The sequence below is a fragment of the Pleurodeles waltl genome, chromosome 1_1 (assembly GCF_031143425.1).
Source record: "Pleurodeles waltl isolate 20211129_DDA chromosome 1_1, aPleWal1.hap1.20221129, whole genome shotgun sequence".
Lineage (NCBI taxonomy): Eukaryota > Metazoa > Chordata > Amphibia > Caudata > Salamandridae > Pleurodeles > Pleurodeles waltl.
In genome coordinates, this window is record NC_090436.1 from 79,756,656 (window position 1) to 79,770,194 (window position 13,539).

Here is a 13,539-nt window from a genome sequence, read left to right on the forward strand (position 1 = left end):
CCAAGGCCAATGACAGAGACGATGCAAAATTTAGCTGCCTCAGTTGAACGATATTGTTTTTAAAAATCCAGCTTAAGTGAATCCAGAAACAAGGGGGTAGACGCGAAACATCGGTATCTTAACGCAAGAAAGGAAACAGTGAAAAAAAAGCCTAGACAGAAGGTAAACAGCTGTAACAAAACGAGAAGTCGGCTTTTTGTGCAGCAATTAAATATTCATTCGGCTGTTGAAGGTAATGGCTGATGCTTCACCGCCTGGAGTAAAGATGCTGCTGTTCACTGCATGGCTGACTCAGGGCATCAAGCCTCGCCCGGGAAGATACAGAACTTGTAAAAGAGCCTCGAGACAGACGGATGCTCGGGGCTCCCTGAGCTGTGAAGTCCCAGGCAGCTGGATAGACGCCGGGCTCAGCTATTTTCTTCGGAACATGTATTCGGGGACTGTGGCCAAGAAATTAATAACCTGCAAATGTGTACAATTTATTTACCTACGCCGCGGAATCTCGAAACAAACAGGAAGTTCTCGCATTAAATTCCTCCCTCGCTCTTATAGCTTTTTGATATAGGCGCTGGGCGCTGATTATACCATGGCAGCTGCCAGGAAGACGGAAGGGTGAATAAAATGCAATAAAACTCCGGCAGTGAGGCTTCCAGGCCAAGGGAGGAGGCCGCTGAAGGATGTTAATGGCCTTCTATCCTGGTTGTATTTGATGGGCAACGCCAAGGTCACGTAACATTACAGGCAGGCCGTTAACTCCAGCTACTGCCCCCTGGTTCATTCTAGAATGTCATTGTTGTGGAGTGAATTCACTTGACCTAACAACCATGGGGGACAGAACTTGTCACGATCTACAATTCTATACAATTTCTATGTGTTAAATTGTCTGGCGGTTAAACTATTTGGAATATTTGGAAGTGTCTAGCGAAAACCTAGCGCATTTGTGTAATTTTCATAGGATTGCCACCTGACCAGTATTTCAATGTTAATGCAAGTAGAAATGTCGGAAAGAGCCAACGAAAGCTGGCATTTTTTTCTTTTTGAAATATAAACTGAAAATAAAAATGAAAGCAAAAAAATGTCCCTAGATAAATATTATAAACCTTTAAATATAATTTCAGTTGTAGAAAAGGAAGGTTATAAAAATCCATGTTCTTTCTTTAAAATTGAAAACTCATGAGGAACAAAAAACAGTGGCTCAAAAAAGACTCTCCATCCACCTAACAAGATAGAGGGGGTCATTCCGACCCCGGCGGCCGGGGTCGGAGGGAGCACCCCCAACAGGCTGGCGGTGCCCCGCAGGGCATTCTGACCGCGACGGTTTAGCCACGGTCAGAACAGGAAAACCGGCGGTGTCCCGCCGGTTTTCCGCTGCCCTATGGAATCCATGGGGATTCCGACACCCCATACCGCCATCCTGTTCCTGGCGGTTCGCCCGCCAGGAACAGGATGGCGGTATGGGGTGTCGTGGGGCCCCTGGGGGCCCCTGCAGTGCCCATGCCAATGGCATGGGCACTGCAGGGGCCCCCGTAAGAGGGCCCCACAAAGAATTTCAGTGTCTGCCTAGCAGACACTGAAATTCGCGACGGGTGCAACTGCATCCGTCGCACCTTCCCACTCCGCCGGCTCCATTCGGAGCCGGCTTCCTCGTGGGAAGGGGTTTCCCGCTGGGCTGGCGGGCGGCCTTCTGGCGGTCGCCCGCCAGCCCAGCGGGAAACACAGAATCACCGCAGCGGTCTTAGGACCGCGGAGCGGTGTTCTGTCGGGGGAACTCTGGCGGGCGGCCTCTGCCGCCCGCCAGAGTTGGAATCACCCCCAGAGTCATTTTAGGGTTAGAGTTTGCAAAGTTTGGAAAGGTCTGAAAATCTACCTCTTTCACGAAATCTAAAATCTTAGGCCATCCTCACGAGGAGCACAATTTAAACCAGAGAGATAACCTGGGACCATATTACAGAATGTTTCCTGGGTGCGCACTGGGCGTTTGCGCCTGCTTCGTGCGCCCTCGGGGCCCTTTAATATTACAGGAGCGACCACAAACGCTTCTGTGGCACCTTCTGTAATACAGATAGCGCAGACACACATGTAGCGCCAACACTATCATTAGAAGGAGTTCCCTTATATGTATGAGGCAGTGGCCCCATGCAAATTAGGGAATCTCTTTGCCTCTGCGTCCATGCTGTATCACCAACCTGGGAGCAGAAGACAACATGCTTCTAGGAGACGCACTAAAAGTATGGCACAAAAACTTGAGGCCCTAAAAATGCACCTCCTACAAGCAGTCCTCTGGAGGTATGAAAGGGGATGCTATGGAGCCCCAAAATACCCTTTTACAGGCGGGTGCAGTCACTCGCTGCACCCATCTGCAAGGGGATCTCTAATCCTTCTCAAAAGTGCAGCCGTCTGTCTGGACAGAGAACCACCGAGTAGCTTTTAAACAGCTGCTCCGTATTTGTCTTGAATGCGCTGCCCCGGGGGCAGCTCTAGTTCGCGGCTGCCCTGAGGCCAGCACATTCAACATAATAGGGTGCACTGTTCATACCTGCGGCACCTGCTTAAAGGTGCGCCATGGCACAAACGGGAAAAGCGTGCCCTATCTGTAATACGGCCCCAGGTGGTATTACACCACCCTGAATTACAAGTGTCTCATTACCTAGAGTTACCAGATCCATGCCCTCGACAGCTGACTGTGATTGCTGGGAACTTGGTGCAGAGATACCAGCCAGATTCAGAGGGTCTGGGGCCCTAGTGTCCATGCGCCAAAATGCAACATTCTCGTAATGAGGGCCTTAGTCTGTAACACATTACCACCGCAAACTCTTTCTTATTCTGTGGCTGATCATTGCACTTGTCTCTCTGTAACGTCACCTTCACTTTTGCAAAGAATTCTAGTTACCATTAGGCGCCAGGGTTATATCAAAATAATACTTAAAATGTAATAAAATCCCAAAGGAGAAAACGTAAGATGAGAGCACTTGAAGACATATTTAATAGATGCATGTCAGTGTCCTTTATGCCTTTGAAGTATATGTTTTTAAGGGAGAAAGATGAACTCCAATCCGGCCATACTCTAGCCATCCAATCAAAATGTCCGCCTGTGGAGCCAACTGAAAGCGTGGCTTGAAGCCGATCATAATCTTTGAGGGATGGTGGGAGGTATAAAGGATGCTGTTGCATCCTTCACATGCGGAAAAAGGAACAGCAGGCCCCATGGAAACGATTCATCCTCAAGCCTGCGCCGTTTCACTGTTTGCTCATTGTTTCCTATGTATAGCGCCTAGACAAGAGCGTCATAAAGAAAAGAAAATGAAACAAAATCAAATACTAGTTCTGTAACCTTTATGAAGGGACAGGGTATTGACACCTCATTAAAGGTGGTAGAAGTGAACCCCACAGAGGTGCTATAAGCATACTTCTGAGGGTAACTAAAATGGGTTTAATCAAGCAACAGCGTGGAGAATGTTGAAGGAATTCAGGGATTCTGGAAGAAAATCCTGACAAAAGTTACTGTATATCATATTATCCATAAATATACTGGTAAAACATATGTACCCATGTTTTGTGTCAGCCTATGAAGAAAAAAAGTATTGGTTACTCATTTCATTATTTTTATTCTCTGCATTTCTGCAGCATAAAAGCACAAGTCAAATAAGAATACATATAAATACAATCAGCATTCATCAAAATAATTATAAAAACACAGCAATGGAAATTCATTCATAAGATACAGGGACAAGCAACACATAAGTAATTAAAATTACACCCGCTAGTTTCACCCCATACATCTACCAATTCTTAATATCCATAATGTGAAATATAAATCAAATCAAATCAAATAGGGCTTATAAAGCACAACAACTCACCAGTAAGGGTCTCAAGACGCTGAGGGGGTTTGTCCTCTGAGCTTCAGTTGAAGAGCCAGGTTTTAAGGTCCTTCCTGAATTGAGGTAACAATGGTGACTGCCTGAGGTGCAGGGGCAGTGTGTTCCAGCTCTTTGCCGCGAGGTAGGCAAAGGATCTTCCACCAGCTGAGGTCTTCCGTATGTGGGGCACAGTGGCTAGTGCTTGTTGAGTGGAGCGGAGAGGTCTGGTGGGAGAGTAGAAGGTGATGCTGGGGTTGAGGTAGATGGGTCCTAGGTCGTGGAGGGTCTTGTAAGCGTGGAGGATGAGCTTGAAGTTAATTCTTTTCTCAATAGAAAGCTAGCGGATGTCTCTTGTGTGATTGGAGATATGTTGTCGGTGGGGAATGACCATGATGAGTCTGGCAGAGGCGTTTTGGATGTACTGTAGTTTCTTTGGGTTCTTCTGGGTGGTACCAGTGTAGAGGGCAATGCCACAGTCGAGTCTGCTGGTAAGCAGAGCATGAGTTACAGTTTTGCTGCAGTCTTTTGGGATCCATGTGTAGATCTTCTGGAGAAGTCAGAGTGTGTGAAAGCAGGAGGATGTGATTGAGTTGACCTGGCAGGTCATGGTGAGCGAAGAGTCCAGAATGAAGTCGATGTTGCATGCGTGATTTGTTGGGGTGGGGGGGTGCCGAGGGTCGATGGCCACCAGAAGTCATCCCAGGCTGATGTGGATGGTCCCAGGAAGAGGATCTTGGTCTTGTCAGAGTTGAGCTTGAGGCAGCAGTCCTTCATCCAGGGGGCGACGGCTTCCACCCCGTTGTGGAAATTCTTCTTGGCAGTAGTGGGGTTTTCGGTCAGTGAGATGATCAGCAAGGTATCATCAGCGTAGGAGACGGTGTTCAGTTCGTGCTCCCTGATGATGGATGAGAGCAGGGCCATGCAGACATTGAAGATTGTGGGGCTCAGGTAGGAGCCCTGTGGACTCCACAGCTGATCTCCGTAGGTTCTGAAAGGCAAGGAGGGAGTCTGACTCTCTGTGTTCTGCCAGATAGGAAGGAGCATATCCATTGTAGGGCCTTTCTGTGGATGCTGGTTGCATGGTACCTGGAGCAGAGTGTGGTGTGAGACTGTGTCGAAGGCGTCCAATAGATCCAGCAGGATGAGGGCTGCTGTATGGCTGCGGTCGACAGCCGTGTGTATGTCATGTGTGGCAGCAAGGAGGGCGGTCTCCATGCTGTGATTACTCCTGAAGCTTGATTGGAAGGTGTCCAGGATGTTGTTGTCCTCGATGTGCTTATAAAGCTAAGTGTTGTTGACCTTGGCTGGGAAAGGCAGGAGAGAGGTGGGATGGTAATTCTTGAGTTACAGTGGGGCGGCCATGGGTTTCTTCAAGAAGGGGCAGATCTCGGCATGCTTCCAGTCCTCTGGAAAGGTGGCTGTCTCTATGAAACAGTTGAGCGTGTGTCGGAGCTCAGGTGCGATGGATGTGTTGGCCTTGTTGAAAATGTGGTGAGGACAGGGGTCCGTAGGGTCTCTGGAGTGAATGCTGCTCATGATGGTGTGGGTCTCGTTTGTGGTGAGGGTGGTCCAGCAGTGCAGGGTCTATGGTGGTTCGATGGGATGGATCTGGGGGGGTTGTTAGAGGGCTCGGCAGGTCTTGGCATCCAAAGCTGTGTTATATGTCTTTGATTTTCCAGTGGAGGAAGTTGGCTAGCCTGTCACAGAGGTCTTGAGATGGATGCTTGCCGTTTCTGATTGGACTTTGGCAAACTCTTTGACCACAGTGAAGAGCTCTTTGGTGCTGGGAGCGGTGGCTCTGATACGGTCCTGCACGGCTGCTTTTCTGGTGACTCTGATGAGGTGGTGGTGGGATTTGATGGCAGCTTTGAAAGCCTTGAAGTATTCCTGGAACTTGCTGTTCCTCCATCTTTTCTCTAGCCATCTGCAGGTGGGCCTGAAGTCCTGAAGTGTGAGGGAGAACCGTCTGGCCTTCTTGAGGTGGTATTTAGCTGAGGTCTCACACAGAAGGGCTAGGGTGTTGGCACATTCGGAGATCCATTGGTGGAAGTTCCATGCTTAGATATTAGCATCTGCAGTGAGGGGCGGGGGGACTTGCTGACGGTGTTGGAGAGCTGCTACTCTGTGATCCGGTTACATTTTCTGGTTGGAGCTCAGAGTGTGGGTAGGTGGATGGTCGGTGAGGTGATGTTGAAATGTATGTAGTGGTGGTCAGTCCAGTGAAGTGTGGAGGTGTTGTCGACGGGGATGTTGTTGCTGGTGGAAAAAATTGCGTTGAGCACATGTCCAACGATGTGTGTTGGCAGGATGACCAATTGCTTTAGTGTTATTTTGGCGAGGTTGTTGAGCAGGGAAGCAGTGTTGGTGTCGTTGCCGTTGTCAATGGGGTAGTTGAGGTCACTGAGAAGAAAGTAGTTAGAGAAGGCAAGAGCATGACATGAAATGATGTGGACGATGGAGTCGTTGAAGGCTGGATGGGGGCTGGGTGGCCTGCAGATGAGGGTGCCGCAGAAGATTGACTTGGGTGTGGGTTGTATCTGGAAATGACGGTGCTCCATGAGAGGGGAGTGTTCTTCTGCGTTGGTTGTCAAGCACAGGCCGGTCTTTGTGGAGCAGTTTGTAGTCACTGGGGATGGCGATGGTGATGTCCGGTGCAGATGCTAGGTTTTTCCAAGTTTCAGTGAGGAAGGCGCTATCCAGGTAGGTGGAGTCCAGTAGATCCCAGAGTTCTACGGCTTGTTTGTGGAGGGAGTAAATGTTGAGGAGGATGCAGCTGAGACACTCCGGGTTGGTGTACGATGGCTCCGCAGTGGGAGAGTCTGGTGATTAGTGTAGGGTGAGGGTGCGGTGACAGCAGAGGCAGGAGAACAGTTCATAGGTGTCTCTGGGTGATGCAAGATCGCAGGCGGCGGATCATCCTGTGTTCAGTGCATAGAGGGTCTCTGCTTTGTAGTGATGGAAGGTCCAAGGACCATGGTTAATGGTGCTGGGCACGGTCCAGGCACGGACAGGCACAGACGGGCTTGCATTTGGCGTGCCCGCTGTGTGTGTCCGCTGCGATTAAGAAGGTGAGGGAAGCAGGGGGTGCTGTCTTGTCAACTGGGAGATGGGAAGGTGGAAAAGTGCTTTGCAGGGAGGGAGGGGCCAGGGCCACAGGGGCAGCAATGGCACAGGAAACACAGGGAGAGTGAAAGGTCGAAGGAGAGAGAAAGAGACAAGAAAGAAAGAAAAGAAAAAAGAAAAATGACAGAAAAATAAGCAGAAGTAAAATGAGACAGCAAGTTACTTACATACAGATTGCCACTAGGCCACCAGGGATGAGGTGCAGGCAGAAGCCTGTGGGTGGAGGTGGACCTCGACTTAATAGTCAGACAGGCTCTCAGTTTGAAACGCGGCAGAGGCAGCAGCAGCAGAAACAGGTGGAGGTGCACAGAAAAGGATGAACAGATGCTGACCAGGAGGTAAGAGGAGTCGCTCTGTCAGTGCGCAGAGGCCACCAAAAGGCACACGCCTAGATAAAACTAGACTTTAAAAATCAAACAAAGTGCTACATTCCTAATAAGTCATCTAATTGCATTCCTACTTAGTTTCGGTATTGCCATATAAAGATCCCCAGATTAGCCCTCTTCAGCATGAGGCACCTGTAACTTCATCAGTGGTGCGTGCTTCTTCAGCTTGGCACACGCCATTTGAAATCCTCAAGGTTTACTTCTCCTTACAAAGCAATGGACCACACTCACAGTCGCTTGAAGTACAGCTATTTCCTTTTTTGAATGATTTCTGAGGCATTTAACACCTCAACGCGTTTCGGTCTCTTAACCTTGATCACATGATCAAGGTCGAGAGACTGAAACGCATCTAGGTGTTGAGTGCCTCAGAAACCATTTAATAAAGGAAATATCTGTATTTCAAGCCACTGTGAGTGCAGTCCATTGCTTTGTGTGGAGAAGTAAACCTTGAGGGCCATATAAAGATCGCCATAGCGTAACATACCAGGGGACACTGCAGTTGCTGAAGAAATAGAGGCGCTGGTCTACATGGACGAAATTTGAATCATTTAAAAAGTGCTATTGGTTACTCATTTGTCATTGTTATTTATTTATTGCTAATGAGATTAGGAACATATTGAAGAGTTTAAAATGTGGTCAAACTGATTATGAGAGGGTAGTTAAATGATGATAACCCAATGAGGTATTAAATGAGTAGGGAATATACACCCTATTCTGGGTGAGGGTGAATTCATGCAAAATCCAAATTTACTGCCCTGAACTCTGTATGTAAAAGAGTTTTCCTGAACATTTTCTCACTGCAACTTTTGGCAGGTATGACTGGCCACAAACTGAGTGGAAAATATTACTGAGCACAAAGTTTATTGTTTATCCAGGTGCAAACTCCTATTTGGAACAAATGTGTCCTCAAATTAGGAATCAGGGCCCTATGTAGAGAAACTGACATTATGCAGGAGCACTAATGGCGAAGGCAAGGTCATGGCTGAGTCCCCAAGGAGACCACACAGAAGCTTAGAAAAGACTCAATGAGACGCACGAGGTCAGTTAGGAACACATAGAAGAACATTCTGAGTCAGTGCACCCCTCAAAACAAATCATTTGCGGTTGACAGATATGCAGGGGCGTAGCTTTGTCACTAGGACTGGAGAGGAGGAGTGAGCTTCAGATTTCTGACAATCAAACTGGCATATAGGTGGTCATTACAACCCTGGCGGTCGGTGTTAAAGTGGCGGTAAGACTGCCAACAGGCCGGCATTAAAAAAATTGAATTTCGACCGTGGCGGAAACTGCCAACATAGACAGCCACTTTAACACTCCGACCGCCACGGCGGTATAAACAAACACAGCGGCGGTCACTGCCAACAGACAGGCGGAGGACAATGTACCGCCCACAGGATTACAATCTACCAATCCACCACCTTTTCTGGGGCCAATTCACCGCGAACAAAAACACGGCGGAAACAGGACTTCGAAGGGAAAACGCTCACCTCTACACACCCCACGAAGAACCAGGATGCCATGGAACCGGAGCTCCACATTTTTCGAGCCTTTATCTTCTTGCTCCTCTACCAGGAGCACGAACGCCGGCGGCGAAGACCACAGTGGGTACTGCACCTACGACACAGGGGAGGTGGGAGTGAAAAAACAGTGACACACACATGCAACACGCAACACCCCCAACCCCACCCTCACCCACAACAACACACACACTAATACAGCATGATGCATTACAGTTACATCCCCCCGGAAGAATGCAAAGTCAAAAGGAAATGAGGTGAACGATTGCAATATATTAGAATTCAGTATTCAAAAAATATACATACACTATTATCAAATATACACCAATAATATAAGTCCAAGGTATTCCACCATTTCAGTCTGTCGACCACTGGGTCCAAAATGCATTTGCGAGGCCCACACAAGATACCCGAACAAGACGGAGAGAACACTGCATGGGCATCAGATAGAAATAAAACAGGCACCTCAGGGGAAAGGGAAAGGGTGGGCACCTCAGCCGGTTGAGTGCACAACGCCAAATCCACGAGGGGGCCCCAAGCCCACTGTTCAATCCTGGGGAGTGAAAATCCACAGTCTCTCAAGTCTCTACAGTGGGTGGGTTGCCCACTGTTCAATCCTGGGGAGTGCAAAGCCACAGTCTCTCAAGTCTCTACAGTGGGTGGGTTGCCCACCATTCAATCCTAGGGAGTGCAAAGCCACAGTCTCTCAAGCCTCTACAGTGGGTGGGTTGCCCACCGTTCAATGCTGGGGAGTGCAAAGCCACAGTCTCTCAAGTCTCTACAGTAGGTGGGTTTCCCACTGTTAAATCCTGGGGAGTGCAAAGCCACAGTCTTTCAAGTGGATGTCAATCTCCACTGGTTCTGGAGGGGGCCTTGTGCCCAGAGTGCTTCATCCTGCCAAGGACAGAGGTAGCGGATGTTTTTCTCCACTGGTTCTGGAGGGGGCCTTGTGCCCAGAGTGCTTCATCCTGCCAAGGACAGAGGTAGTGGATGTCTTTCCCCACTGGTTCTGGAGGAGGCCTTGTGCCCAGAGTGCTTCATCCTGCTCGTGGCGGCCTCAGTAGGGTCAGAGCTTTTGGCGCTCATGGGCCTGCCGTGCTTGTTGCGGCGGTGTCCTTGGCAGCGGTGCTTGTGGCGATGGTGTATTTGGCAGCGGTGCTTGTGGCGGCGGTGTCTTTGTCAGCGGTTCAGCTGCTGGCGGTCCTGTCTGTGGCAGTGTGGCTGCTGGCAGTCCTGTCTTGGGCAGCGGTTCAGCTGATGGCGGTCCTGTCTGTGGCAGTGGGGCTGCTGGCGGTCCTGTCTTGGGCAGCGGTTCAGCTGATGGCGGTCCTTTCTGGGGCAGCGGGGCTGCTGGCGTTCGCCTCCTGGTCAGCGGGGCTGCTGCTGGCGGTCCTGTCTGGTGCAGGGGGGCTGCTGGCGGTCGCCTCCTGGGCAGCGGGGCTGCTGATGGCGGTCCTGTCTGGGGCAGCGGGGCTGCTGGCGGTCGCCTCCTGGGCAGCGGGGCTGCTGCTGGCGGTCCTGTCTGGGGCAGCGGGGCTGCTGGCGGTTGCCTCCTGGGCAGCGGGGCTGCTGCTGGCGGTCCTGTCTGGGGCAGCGGGGCTGCTGCTGGCGGTCCTGTCTGGGGCAGCAGGGCTGCTGGCGGTCACCTCCTGGGCAGCGGGGCTGCTGCTGGTGGTCCTGTCTGGGGCAGCAGGGCTGCTGGCGGTCGGCTCCTGGGCAGCGGGGCTGATGGCAGTCTTCTCCGCCATGCTGATCTTCCCAGACTTGCCGGTTTTCTTGTGCCCCTTCCCCACCTTGGAAGGTTTCGCAGCTGACTCCACACGCTCACCTGTACCCCTGGGAGCGGCTTTGGTGGCTGGTGTCTTCCCCCTCTCCCGCCGGGCACTGGCCAACTTTTGATGCTTGACAGGTGGGGGACTGTCCGTGCTGTGGTTCCATGCCACACTGGCTGCCCTGCTGCCTGGTGCACTCCATAATCCGGTGACTACTGGCACCACTGGTCCCGCCGATGTTGTGGCTGAGGTGCTAGGTTGGGACCTGGAGAGTCGGGCCCTAGGAGACTGATGGGGTGGGGGAGGTGAGGGAAAGAGGTCAAGGGTGGCCAGGAAAAGTTTCTTAGGAACACTGGGACGGGTAGATGGAGGGGGTTTGGGAGTGGAGGAAGAGGTTGTGGTTGTAGGAGGTTTCCGTTTGCTGACTTTGGGTGAAGGCGCATGCGCTGGAGGCTGTCGTGAGGTGGATGGCTGTTGGGTGGGTGTGTGGCTGCGTTTGTGTAGCTTGGGAGGTGGCCTCACAGACATACTGGGAGAGGACACAGGGGATGTGTGAATGGTAGTAGGGGTGGTGACTGTACGTGAGCGGGTGTGGTGGTGGGTGTGCTGGTGATGGACGTAGTGGCTGAAGATGTAGTGCATGCAGGTGTGAGTGGGGATGAGACTGGGAGGGAGGAAGGAGACGAGGAGGAGGGGGACACAGTGGAGGCAGTGTATGTTGGTATGTCTGCATGTGTGTGATGCTTGCGTGAGTGCCTGTGGGATGTGTGGTGCTTATGTTTGCCTGAGCTTCCTTTGTGTGTTGAGGTGTGTGCATGCTGGTTTGATGGTGTGCTTGGGATAGACTGAGGTACAGGGGTGTGGGTCTGGGTGGAGGAAGTTGGAGGGGGGAGGCTAGAGACAGGGACAATGGCTGCCATCAGTGCTGAGGCCAGAGTCTGAAAATCTCGCTGAAGGGCTGCCTGACCAGAAGGAATGCCCTCCAGGAATGCATTTGTTTGTTGCAACTGCCGCTCTACACCCTGGATGGCATTCAAAATGGTAGACTGCCCAACAGTGAGGGACCTGAGGAGGTCAATAGCCTCCTCACTGAGGGCAGCAGGGGTGACTGGGGCAGGGGCTGAGGTGCCAGGGGCAAAGGAGATGCCCACCCTCCTGGGTGAGCGGGCACGAGGCAAAGGCTGAGGGGGTGCTGGGAGGGCAGTGCTGGAGGGGGGTGGTGGCTGTACCTGTAGATGCGGGGGGCACAGATGGACCCGCCACCACAAGGGAGCTCCCATCAGAGGACGAGTCCGTATCACTGGTGTCAGCTCCTGTCTCCGCCGTGGAGCTCCCCTCACCCTCCGTCCCACTGGTGAAATCAGACTCCATAGTGTCGCCCTCCAGGGCCATGTGGGATGCAGCACCCTCCTGCTCCGGTGCCACTGCTCCTCCGCCTGATGATGCTAATGCACACAAGTACAGGGAGACCACAAAAAGGGGGGGGGAGACAGAAGAAAGACATGTTGAGTGCATGCATTACCGCTACCGTTGGCGGACACGACAGACACAGAAGCCCCCTGCACTACACCGCGCACTTGGGGTCCACTATTCAATCCCTGGGACATGGCCTACAAGGCTATGGCCGATATCTGCACACATGGATGTCACAGGAGCCTGACTAGGTGTAGTTGGCACTGTACCCAGGTGGGGTGGGGTGCCACATGATCTGCCTGAAAAAGGGGACTTAACTAGCAAACTCACCCTGGCCTAGGGAAACCCACAGCCCACCTCCCCCACCCAGACACCTCCACTGCGCGCTGAATCAGCAGAATGAGAGTGTACTCACCCCCTTGTTGCTGCTGTGATGCCCTCAAGCGCCCATCCAACTCCGGATACGCCACCACCAGGATCCTGAACATCAGGGGGGTCATGGTGCGATGGGCACCCCTCCCACGTTGGGATGCCACCCCCAGCTGGACCTCTGCCGTCTTCTTGCTCCAGCAGCGAATGTCCTCCCATCTTTTCTGGCAGTGGGTGCGCCGTCTGTGGTAGACCCCCAGGGTCCGGATGTCCTTGGCGATGGCATGCCAAATATCCTTCTTCTGGTGGGCGCTGACCTACAGGAATTGTACAGGGGAAAAAGAGAAGTTATTACCAACTGCACCATCACAGTCATTGGCCCGCATCCCTACCCTTGCCATGTGGCACATGCACTCACTGTCGTTTCATGCACGCATCATTGCCCCCCATCTTTCATCCACACCACTCCACACAGGCATTGCCCATACAGCATGCTCCCAGTGTACTTACCTGTTTGTCTGGAGGACCGAAGAGTAGCGTGTACTGGGGGAGGACCCCATCCATGAGTTTCTCCAACTCCTCCGTGGTGAAGGCAGGGGCCCTTTCCCCTGACGCACGAGCCATTGTCTCTTCCAGACTGAGGTCACAGCAGCACTTGCAGTGTAGGTCCTCTCCTGTCGAAGATCAGGTTTTGAGTGATTGAACAGATAGAAAATGGCAGTCACGTCCACGGCAGTGCGTACCGTCACGGCAGGCGTACATCGTCATTGGCTCCTGGGACCCATAGGGTCCAATGTTAACCAATGCAGAATTGCGCCTACCGCGACGGTGTACAACGCCAGCGCAGTTACCTCACATCCCATTGTCCCACTTTACAGGTCAGGCAGCCGCCAATTCAGGGGCCCACATGGCTTTATTTTTAACTGCGTCACACATACCTAGGCCTTGGCTCAACACTCATAGAGGGACATTTTGGGTTATGAATAGTTTTCTGAGTAAACTGTGTTTACGAACCTCTGAGTTGGTTGACTCTGTGCTCGCTGTTGTCCTCCATAGGCACCGTTCGCTGGGACATGGGAGAAGATGGCGGCATCCTCTGGTG